The sequence below is a fragment of the Saccopteryx leptura genome, chromosome 6, assembly GCF_036850995.1.
Source record: "Saccopteryx leptura isolate mSacLep1 chromosome 6, mSacLep1_pri_phased_curated, whole genome shotgun sequence".
NCBI classification, from domain to species: domain Eukaryota; kingdom Metazoa; phylum Chordata; class Mammalia; order Chiroptera; family Emballonuridae; genus Saccopteryx; species Saccopteryx leptura.
In genome coordinates, this window is record NC_089508.1 from 24,106,628 (window position 1) to 24,117,944 (window position 11,317).

The 11,317-nt window shown below is 46.3% G+C and overlaps 1 non-coding gene across 1 annotated transcript; it reads right to left on the reverse strand.

Annotated features, from left to right (window-relative positions):
- Nucleotides 1-1,098: 1,098 nt before the first annotated feature.
- TRNAI-GAU (transfer RNA isoleucine (anticodon GAU)) lies at nucleotides 1,099-1,174 on the reverse strand. Its single transcript has one exon. It is a non-coding gene; the product is annotated as a tRNA-Ile (tRNA).
- Nucleotides 1,175-11,317: the final 10,143 nt, after the last annotated feature.

Consider the following 11,317-nt stretch of genomic DNA (forward strand, 5'->3'; position numbering starts at 1 on the left):
GGGCCAGCTTCGTGGGCGTACTACCCCTGCCATCTCCCAGGCCCCCATGCTAGAAGGACTCCACACTTGGTTTAATGTTCTGCCGTTGCCATCCTGGAATTCCTCGTAATTTTTGAACAAAGGGCCTAGCATTCTTATTTTTCACTGACTCCCAAATTCTGTAGCTGGTCCTGCTTCTTAGGTATCCCTTCAGAATCGTTTCTATGTCTATACAAGCATGTGTTCTCTTACTTTTTAACGTAGTGGCTCTGTGCTCACCGACCCCATTTCTTCTTCCTGAGACTGCAGAAACATTATATTTCCCTGCCTCTCTTGTGACTAAGGTAGAAATCTGTGTCATGGGCCCTGGCCAATGGAAAATGGGCAAAATGATATATATCACTTACAGAAGAGTCCCTGAATGGGACCTGCCCCATCTCCTGCACAGGCCTTGTACTGTACTGTTTGTATGGCTTTCTGTGTTCGCATGAAAATGGAGGACTCTGAGACAGCCCAGCCATATGACAGGAGTATCCTAAATCCCCGAATCACCATTTGGGATCATATTATATGTGCCTTTTGGCACCTTTAAGAAACCAACATATTATAGAAATGTTTTCATCTTATGTATGGTGAATTTATGGTTTAACTCAGGGGTTGGGAACCTTTTTGGCTGAGAGAGCCATGAACGCCACATATTTTAAAATGTAATTCTGAGAGAGCCATACAATATGTTTAACACGAAATACAAGTAAATGTGTGCATTTTATGTAAGACCAATACTTTTAAAGTACAATAAGTCTCTGAATTCTTTTTTTTTTTTTTTTCTTTTTTTGTATTTTTCTGAAGTTGGAAACGGGGAGGCAGTCAGACAGACTCCCACATGCGCCCAACCGGGATCCACCCGGCACGCCCGCCAGGGGGCGATGCTCTGCCCATCTGGGGCGTCACTCCGTTGCAACCAGAGCCATTCTAGCGCCTGAGGCAGGGGCCATGGAGCCATCCCCAGCGCCCAGGCCATCTTTGCTCCAATGGAGCCTTGGCTGTGGGAGGGGAAGAGAGAGACAGAGAGGAAGGAGAGGGGGAGGGGTGGAGAAGCAGATGGGCGCTTCTCCTGTGTGCCCTGGCCGGGAATCGAACCCGGGACTTCCGCACATCAGGCCGACGCTCTACCACTGAGCCAACCAGCCAGGGCCTCTGAATTCTTTTTAATAACATTGTTATGCTGTTGCTAACCAATGATGAATAAAGTACTTCTTACCATTAATGCGACTTCTGATGCTGCATGGTTTTGCTGATGGCTTTGTAGTCTGGTTAGTACGTGGTGAGGTTAAGCTTCATGCAGGCGTTGAGAGTTCCATCCCTTAAACATAATCGTAGGTTGGTCTTAACGTTCTTTGCATGTGAGAAAGACTGATCACATGCATACATAGAGCCAAACATTGTCAGTACAGCAATACTCACATGCTGCAGTGTGTGGTATGTGACGGGAAGTGCGTTCCAAGTTTTGACAATCAGCTGGTCCACGGGTTGAAGTTTTTTCATTTCTCCCCACTTGTGTTTGCTCACCAACTCTGCTTGCTGTGATGCAAATCTTTCCAAATCTTCATTCAGTAACTTGAACTTATTCACCCACATGTCTGAGGCCTTCAGGTCAGCAGCTTGTAGCTCAAAATCTCTGACAGAGACACCGGGGAAGTAACTCAGGTTGGTGCTGTCTACTGCACACTCGTGTGGATGGGTGATGAACTTAAAAAGACGAGCATGCTCACAGAAGTCTCCAAAGCACACTTTGAATGACTGCAGGAGATTAGATGTGAAGCCTGCTAGCTGCTGGAGATCAAGATGTTGAGCAGGGTCACATGCTGTGCATGCATCTTTAAACTCTCCCAGTTTTTCAAAGTGTAGTAAATGACCTGTTTCAATGTCCGCGATGAAGAGTTCCAGCTTGTTTTCAAATGCAAACACTGCTTGTTGAAGGGATAAGACTGTATTTCTAACACCTTGCATTTCCACATTGAGCTGGTTCAGATGTTCAGTCATGTCCACGAGATAGTAGAACTTCAGGAGCCACTCAGTGTTAGCTAACTCAGGATGCTCGACTTTTTCATTTCAGGAAAAGTCCAGATTTCGCTCAAACAAGCCGCGAAATGGCTGAGCACCTTCCCTCTTGACAATCAACGCACATTGTGTGCAGAAGCAGACCAGGATAATTATTCCCAACTTCATCCAGCAGTGTTTTAAACTGGCGATCATTTAAAGCTCAAGCAATAATAAAGTTGACCACCCGAATGACCAGCAACATCACCTCACCAAGCTGCTCACCACACATCTGAGCACAAAGTGCCTCCTGATGAAGGATGCCGTGAAAACTTAGGATGGGTCTCTTTTCATGTTCATGAAGAAGCACTACGAATCCTCTGTTTTTCCCCACCATGCACGGAGCACCATCAGTACACACCGAAATAAGTTTATCCATCAGTAGATTTTTTTTCTTTAGCGAACTCAGTGAAAGACTTGAATAAATCCTCCCCTCTTGTTGTCTCTTTCATAGGCAAAACAGCAAGATTTTCCTCATGTAGTATGTCACCAACAGCATACCTTGCAATCACGCTGAACTGGGATAAATGGCTTACGTCTGTTGACTCATCCAAAGCGAGAGAAAAGAATGGTGCTGCATTTATGTCCTTCACTTGTGTTGCCTACAATTTGATTGTGCTATTCATGATCATGCCATCATGATGGTACGATCGTGAACAGTTCTTGCTGACAGAGGCATGTCTTTTATTCATTTGATTATCTTGTCTTTATCCAAAAAGTCGTCAAAAAGTTCATTGGCAACATCAAGCATGAATGTTTTGGCATACTCTCCATCTGTGAATGGCTTTCCGTTTCTCACAATTGCTAAAGCACCAGCAAAGCTAGCCGAATTCTAATCACCTTGTTGGTTCCAAACACGGAGTTGCTGCTGACTAGCTTGCACTCTTCACAGTAGCTCTTGACATGCTTTCTTCCTGCTGTCCCCCACTGGATATTTCCATGCAAATGTAGTATGGCATGTGTCGAAGTGCCGCTTTATATTTGACCGTTTAATCGATGCAATTTTATCATTGAATATTAGACACACTGCAGAACCTGCTCTCTCCACAAAGATGAATTCCTCTGTCCATTCCTGCTGAAAAGTACGATACTCCTCATCTTTTTTTTTAGCCATCTTCTTCGTCAAAAGGGTTTCTGCAATTAGCTAGCTGACTACTTGATTAAAAGGAGAGAAGTTTACTTCCTAACCTCACAACGACCCATGTATGTTACACATTATCCAATAAAAGTTGGGTGTTGTCCCGGAGGACAGCTGTGATTGGCTCCAGCTACCTGCAATCATGAACATGAGTGGTAGGAAATGAATGGATTGTAATACATGAGAATGTTGTTGTTGTTTTTTTATTTTATCTTTTTACAGAGACAGAGAGAATCAGAGAGAGGGATAGACAGGGAAAGACAGACAGGGACAGAGAGATGAGAAACATCAATCACTAGTTTTTCATTGCGCATTGTGACACCTTAGTTGTTCATTGATTGCTTTCTCATATGTGCCTTAACCGTGGGCCTTCAGCAGACCAAGTAACCCCTTGCTCAAGCCAGCGACCTTGGGTCCAAGCTGGTGAGCTTTTGCTCAAACCAGACGAGCCTGCGCTCAAGCTGGCAACCTCGAGGTCTCGAACCTGGGTCCTCGGCATTCCAGTCCGACGCCCTATCCACTGCGCCACCGCCTGGTCAGGCGAGAATGTTTTATATTTTTAACGTTATTACTTTTTTTATTAAAGATTTGTCTGCGAGTAAGATGCAGCCATTAAAAGAGCCACATCTGGCTTGCGAGCCATAGGTTCCCGACCCCTGGTTTAACTCATTGTGCATTCCTGCTAAGTTACTCACCACAGCCCTTGAGTATTGACAACCTAAATTATGTATGTCAAATGTAGAGCAGGAGAACTGTGAAACTTTTTGGGCCAGTCCAAGCCCACAGATCGATTTTCCTTCTTCCCCTGCTCTGTGTCAAAGTGGGACTGACTCCTAGAGACTGCACTTCCTTGGACTACCTGAGTCGGCTGGCTCCCGCTGCCTTACCCAGTGGACGATAGGAGATGAGAAGGCAGGAGGAAGGGAAAGCCCTGAGTATTTTTCCCCTTCTCTCTCTACCTTGGCCAACATCTTCAATGGCTACTGCATCTTTTCTGTGCCTCTAGCTCCTGCTAGACAGGTCCATCACAGTTCTGCGTACACCAAATACCCCCATCTCTGGGCTCCATACCACAATCTTCCTTCTTTACACTTCATTACAAACTAAATATTTGTGTCCTCCCTAAATTCACATGTTGAAGCCCTAACCCTCAATGTGAATGTATTTGGAGATAGGGACTTTATGGAGATAATTAAATGAGGTCATCAGAATGGGGTCCTGATCCAATAGGATCAGTGCTCTTATTAGAAAGGACACCAGAGAGCTCACCTGCTTCCTTGCTCATGCAGAAAGCAGAGGTCATGTGAGATGGCAGTCACCTCAACCAAGAAAAGAGGCCTTAGAATGAAACCTACCTTGCTGGCACATTGATCTTGAACTTTCCAGCCTCTGGAACTGTGAGAAATACATTTTTGTTGTTAAGCCAGTATTTCATTTCGGCCGCCTGAACAGACTAAGACACTTTTCTATCACCAGTTCTCTTCATTACGCTCCCTCTGTGTCAAGTACTCAGGATGATTTTCCTTTTCCTGCTGGGACCCTGGGTGATACACACTGTATCATTCTTGGGGACAGCACATGGACTAGGATAGATGCATCTCTGGTCCCTGGCAATGCAGTGTGCTGCCTAAAAAATGCACTATCGGCCCTGGCTGGTTTGCTCAGTGGTAGAGCGTCGACCTGGCGTGCTGAAGTCCCGGGTTCGATTCCCGGCCAGGGCACACAGGAGAGGCGCCCATCTGCTTCTCCACCCCTCCCCCTCTCCTTCCTCTCTGTCTCTCTCTTCCCCTCCCGCAGCTGAGGCTCCATTGGAGCAAAGATGGCCCGGGCGCTGGGGATGGCTCCTTGGCCTCTGCCCCAGGCGCTAGAGTGGCTCTGGTCACGACAGAGCGATGCCCCGATGGGCAGAGCATCGCCCCCTGGTGGGCGTGCCGGGTGGATCCTGGTTGGGCGCATGCGGGAGTCTGTCTGACTGCCTCCCCGTTTCCAACTTCAGAAAAATACAAAAAAAAAAAAATGCACTATCAAATTAGGCTGACCTGAGTTTGAGTCCTGACCCTGCCCACTTCCTTGTCCAGTCGTCATAGTGTGACTTAGTCTTGCTAAGCCTCAGTTTCTGCAAACTGGGGGTAAAGATGCTAAAGTCTATTCTATAGAGGAAATAATGGTCGAAAGGTATGTAGCACAGGGCCGGGCACAGAGAAAGTGTTTAGTAATTGTTAGCTAATATAATATAATAGGGGGGAAGGGTTTGGTGAGACACTGGCATTGTCAGCTATAATTACCGAAGTGTTCTTATATGTAATTTGCTCACAACAGTGAACAAGTGTGGCTGTGTACCAATAAAACTTTACTTATGGACTCCAGCATTTGAATTTCAAGTTATCTTCACCTGTCACAGAATATTTATTCTTGTTTTGACTTTTTTTTAACCATTTAAAAATGTAAGATAAAAGGCATTGTTAGCTCTCAGTCTGTGCAGAAATAGGCAGCAGGCAGAATTTGGCCTGCAGGCCATACTTTCCTGGTGGCATCTACTCTAGTGCCTGTGCTCTTTTTTTTTTGGATTTTTCTGAAGCTGGAAACGGGGAGACAGTCAGACTCCCGCATGCGCCCGACCGGGATCCACCCAGCACGCCCACCAGGGGGCGATGCTCTGCCCATCCGGGGGTCGCTCTGTCGCAACCAGAGCCACTCTAGCGCCTGAGGCAGGGGCCAAGGAGCCATCCCCAGCGCCCAGGCCAACTTTGCTCCAATGGAGCCTCGGCTGCGGGAGGGGAAGAGAGAGACAGAGAGGAAGGAGAGGGGGAGGGGTGGAGAAGCAGATGGGCGCTTCTCCTGTGTGCCCTGGCTGGGAATCGAACCTGGGACTTCAGCACGCCAGGCCGACGCTCTACCACTGAGCCAACCGGCTAGGGCCACCTGTGCTCTTTTAGTTGTTGCCTTCTTTCTTTCCTTCTGTGCTGTGTGACACTGAATAAATCACTGCCTCTCTGGGCCTCAGGGCTTATTTTTTATTAAATAATTTATTTCTTTCAGTTTTATTGAGATGTAACTGATATGCAACACTGTGTAAGTTTAAGGTGTACAATACAAAGGACATGCCATACATGTGTTGTGAAATAACATTACAGTCACCTTAGTTAATAACCATGTGGGCCACAGTTCTATTCCAGTAACCCTGGAATAGCAGCAGATGAGTGTTTTTGAACACCAGCCCTTTCCTGAGGATGAGGCAGAGGAGCACTGTTGGTTTTGTGTTGTTATTGGCTTTAATCTCTTTCATCTGTTTAGGCTTCCAGGTAAAATTTCATTTCACCAGTAAGTTCCCCTCCTACAATTTAGTCTGGGAAATTACTAATTGGCTCGGGGGTTCCAAACCTTTTTCCTGCCTCCTAAGCCTTTAGCAGGACAAAACAAATCCATCTGTAACATTTCAAAGGTAGGACTGAAAGGTTGTAGAGGTTTCTTTCCTCCCTGAGAACTCCCTTATTAGACAATCAGTGCGTTTGTTTATGTCTTTGGTCCTTTCTTCTAACGACAAGTTTTCGTTCACTGATTAAAGCGTATTTGTGGAGCACCTCCTATTCAAGCGCTGTACTGGCTGATCCAGCGCTGTACTGGCTGATCCGCGGTGGACAAAACGGGCCTGATCCCTCCAGGAGGAGCAGCGGAAAGCGCGTGTGCAGGGGCCACGTGCTGAGGGAGGGAGCGTTAGAGCTAGAGCCAAGTCAACCCCACCTTCGGTGTTCCAGAATCGCCCCACAGTTACCAGAGTCCCTGCTATCTTGCCTCCCTGACTTCCTCTAGGTGCTTTCTCCAAACACATCCTTTAGTTTCCGGGCCTAGAGCCAGTGCTGGGTCATCCTTTCCACCCGACCCTGCCCTGCACACAGGGGAGAGGAGAAAGAGCTTGGAGATACACCCTTCTCCCCTGCATGTCCCCAGCCCCCCTGCTCTCCCTTCTCAGGGTTGTTCCCTGCCCGGCCCTTGGCCTCCATCTGATCGCTGCCCTTGTCAGGTTGGGCTGTGTGGGAACATGGCGTCCCTCGGGGCAGTGTGCTGGACTCCACACAGTGTCCTTATCTCTGTGGGGAAACGCGTGTTCAGGCTGACCCCAATCTGTTTCAGTGAACTTTTCTAAAGAGAAAAGTTGCTGCCAGCAATTGTCAGGAAATACACACACAAATTCTAAGAACACTCCCTCTGTGGGAATTCAGCCTAAAATAACCAGAACTCTTGGCTTTCACTTTCTTTTTTCAACATGGTGGCAGGAACATTAGAAGGCTGGCTGGTTCTACTCTCTAATTTCTCAGGGACAACTTTTTTCTTCTCCAGGGCTACTTCTCTCTCTTTATTTGTTTATTTATTTTATTTTATTGGTGTTTTTTTGAAGTGAGAAGTGAGGAGGCAGACAGACTACTGCATGTGCCCGACCAGGATCCACCCAGCATGCCCACCAGGGGGCGATGTTCTGCCCATCTGGGGCGTTGCTACATCGCAACCAAAGCCATTCCAGCATCTGAGGCAGAGGCCATGGAGCCATCCTCAGCGCCTGAGCCAACTTTTGCTCCAATGGAGCCTTGGCTTTGGGAGGGGAAGAGAGAGAGAAGAAGGAGGGGGAGAAGGGTGGAGAAGCAGATGGGCGTTTCTCCTGTGTGCCCTGGCCGGGAATTGAACTTGGGACTTCCAGACACTGGGCCGACGCTCTACCACTGAGCCAACCGGCCAGGGCCTCTAGGGCCACTTCTTTTCATTGTTGTTATTCCTCTACCCATTTCTTTTCTATACATGCATTCAAGAAAAGTCCATAGGAGATGGAATTTTTACTTATTTTTGGAGGAATTTCTCAGCTACTCCCTGGAATAGATTCTACCTCTCCCAGCTTTTCCGCCTGTTGTTGGAGCCTGTTCCTCTCTGGCATGCTGGATGCCTGTTGTTGGAGCCTGTTCCTCTCTGGCATGCTGGATGCCTGTTGTTGGAACCCATTCCTCTCTGGCATGCTGGATTGTCCCTTCCACCACTCATGCCCTATCACACCTAACCTGACTTTATTCCTGCCCTTCTTCCTCACCCAATATGGTAGACACTTAGGGGTGTCTTTAGCCCATGCCTCCCCTTTCTCTGAGAATTACAAATTCATACATACACACACACACTCTCTCTCTCTAACACACACACACTGGGTGGGCCCTCAGCAACCTTATTTGAGCATGGGACCTTTTCCCCATGGTGTTAATTGGGCCAGGGATGTACACAGCTAACAACCGGCCAAGCCTATTTTCTCTCCTAGAGTTTGGGAATGTTAGTTGCAGCGGTGCTGGTCTCTTAGGTGCAGGAAATGCAGACTGGGAGGGTTTTTTCATGTGAAGGTACAGTCAGTGAGACTGATCTGTTGAGGCTGGAGGAGAGAATAGGACAGAGCAACTGCCTACGGGTGTGACAGCTTTCCAGTTCCTGCTTCCTGACCTTTCAGAGCAACTGCCCTTAGTTAGGCTCCTTGACATTCACTATGAATGTAGTATAGGTCTGTAAGAGTTAGGGTGTATTTGACTGCAAGTAAGAGATTGCCTAAATGGACTTAAACCAGTAGAATATGTTGTTTTCTTAAGTAGTCTGGAGGCAAGTAGAAGAAGTAACCTGTGTTCAGTTCAGCTCTATCATCAAAGACCCAGGTTCTTTCCATCTTTTGGCCACGCCTCTCAGCATCAGCATGGTGACTTTTTGTTGTGTGCTTGTTGCTTCATGGTCTCAATATAGCTGCCATGGCTCCAGACATCTTACATCCTGTCCTCACATCATTGTATCAAGTAAGAAGGAAGGGAGCAAATGGGAAAGAATTTTAATTTTTGTTAATAAAGAAAAATCCCTGGCCCTGGCCGGTTGGCTCAGTGGTAGGGCGTCGGCCTGGCGTGTAGAAGTCCCGGGTTCGATTCCCGGCCAGGGCACACAGGAGAAGCGCCCATCTGCTTCTCCACCCCTCCTCCTCTTCTTCCTCTCTGTCTCTCTCTGCCCCTCCCGCAGCCAAGGCTCCATTGGAGCAAAGATGCCCCAGAGGGGCAGAGCATCGCCCCCTGGTGGGCAGAGCGTCCGCCCTCTGGTGGGCGTGCCGGGTGGATCCCGGTTGGGCGCATGCAGGAGTCTGTCTGACTGTCTCTCCCCATTTTTAGCTTCAGAAAAAAAATACAAAACAAAAAAAAAAGAAAGAAAAATCCCTCATTTTCAGTCTCCACAGTAGATATCCTCTTATATCTTATTGGCTAGAATTGTGTCGCATTTTTTAAAGACTTTATTTTTTTATTTTAGAAAGGAGAGAGAGAGAGGCAGAAAGAGAATGGGTGGGGGATGAGCAGGAAGCATCAACTCCCATATGTGCCTTGATCTGGCAAGCCCAGGGTTTCAGACTGGCGACCTCAGCGTTCCATGTTGACGCTTTATGGAACTGTGTCACATATTTACTGTACCTGCAAGCAAGTTTGGAAAAGTGGGTGCCTAGCAAAAGGAGATTGGAGTGCCATGATTAGCTTACACCAATAATGATATATGGAGCTGTTGAAAAGACCATTCTGCTCCCACCCCTTGAATTGTCTGGGTACTTTTGTCAAATATTAGGGTTTATTTCTGGGTTCTAAATTGCATTCTATTGACCTGTATGCCTATACTTATGCTACCACACTGTCTTAATTACTGCAACTGTATAGTAAGTTTTGAAATCAGGAAGAGTGAGTCCTTCACCTTTGTTCTTCAACATTGTTTTAACTACTCTGGGTTCCTTATATTTTCATATGAATGTTCGGATTAACTTGTTAATGTCTTCAGAAAAGGCAGTAGAGATTTGAATAACGATTGCATTAGTCTATATATCAATTTGGGAAGCATTGCCATCTTGACAGTATTAAGTCTTGCAACCCCTAAATGTGGAGTATCTTTGTATCATAATCTTTTTCAACAATATGCAGTTTCAGTGTACAAATCTTACACCGCTGTTGTTAATTTTTCCTAAGCATTTTAGTCTTTTTGATGGTGTTGTTAATGGAACTGCTTCCTTAATTTTATTTTCAGAATGTTTATCACTAGAATATAGAAATATAATTGATTTTTGTATATTAATTTTATAACCTACTTAACTTGTTTACTGGTTTTAATAATTTATTAGTGGATTCCTTGGGATTCTAAATGCATAAGATCATGTCTGCAAATAGAGAGTATTTTACTTCTTCCTTTCTAATCTGAATGCCTTTTATTTTATTTTCTCACTTAATTGTACTGGCTAGAAGTTCCCGTTCAGTGTTGAATAGAACTGGTAAAAGTGGACATCTTTATGTTGTTCCTGGTCTTAAAAAGAAAGCAATTTCACCATTTAGAGTGATGTTATGATGTTAACTATAGGTTTTTTGTAAATGTCCTTTATCAGGCTGAGGAAGTTCTGTTCTGTTCCTAGTTTGTTACTTCTGTTCTATGCCTAACACTTTTATCATGAAATGTTAGACTTTTGTCAAATGCTTTTTTCATCTATTAAAGTAGGCATGTGGGCCCTAGCCGGTTGGCTCAGTGGTAGAGCGTTGGCCTGGCGAGCGGGGGACCCGGGTTCGATTCCCGGCCAGGGCACATAGGAGAAGCGCCCATTTACTTCTCCACCCCCCCCTTCTTCCCCTCCTTCCTCTCTGTCTCTCTCTTCCCCTCCCGCAGCCAAGGCTCCATTGGAGCAAAGATGGCCCGGGCGCTGGGGATGGCTCCTTGGCCTCTGCCCCAGGCGCTAGAGTGGCTCTGGTTGCGGCAGAGCGACGCCCCGGAGGGGCAGAGCATCGCCCCCTGGTGGGCAGAGCGTCGCCCCTGGTGGGCATGCCAGGTGGATCCCGGTCGGGCGCATGCGGGAGTCTGTCTGACTATCTCTCCCCGTTTCCAGCTTCAGAAAAATACAAAAAAAAAAAAAAAAAAAAAGCCATGTGCTTTTTGTCCTTTATTTTATTAATATGGTATATTAAGTTAGTTTTTTCAGATATTAAAACAACCTTGTAGTTCCACTTTGTCATTAGATTGTAATTATTATAATTATAAATGGACTCATTATTTTTAAAACTGAAAAGTAGGGGCCCTGGC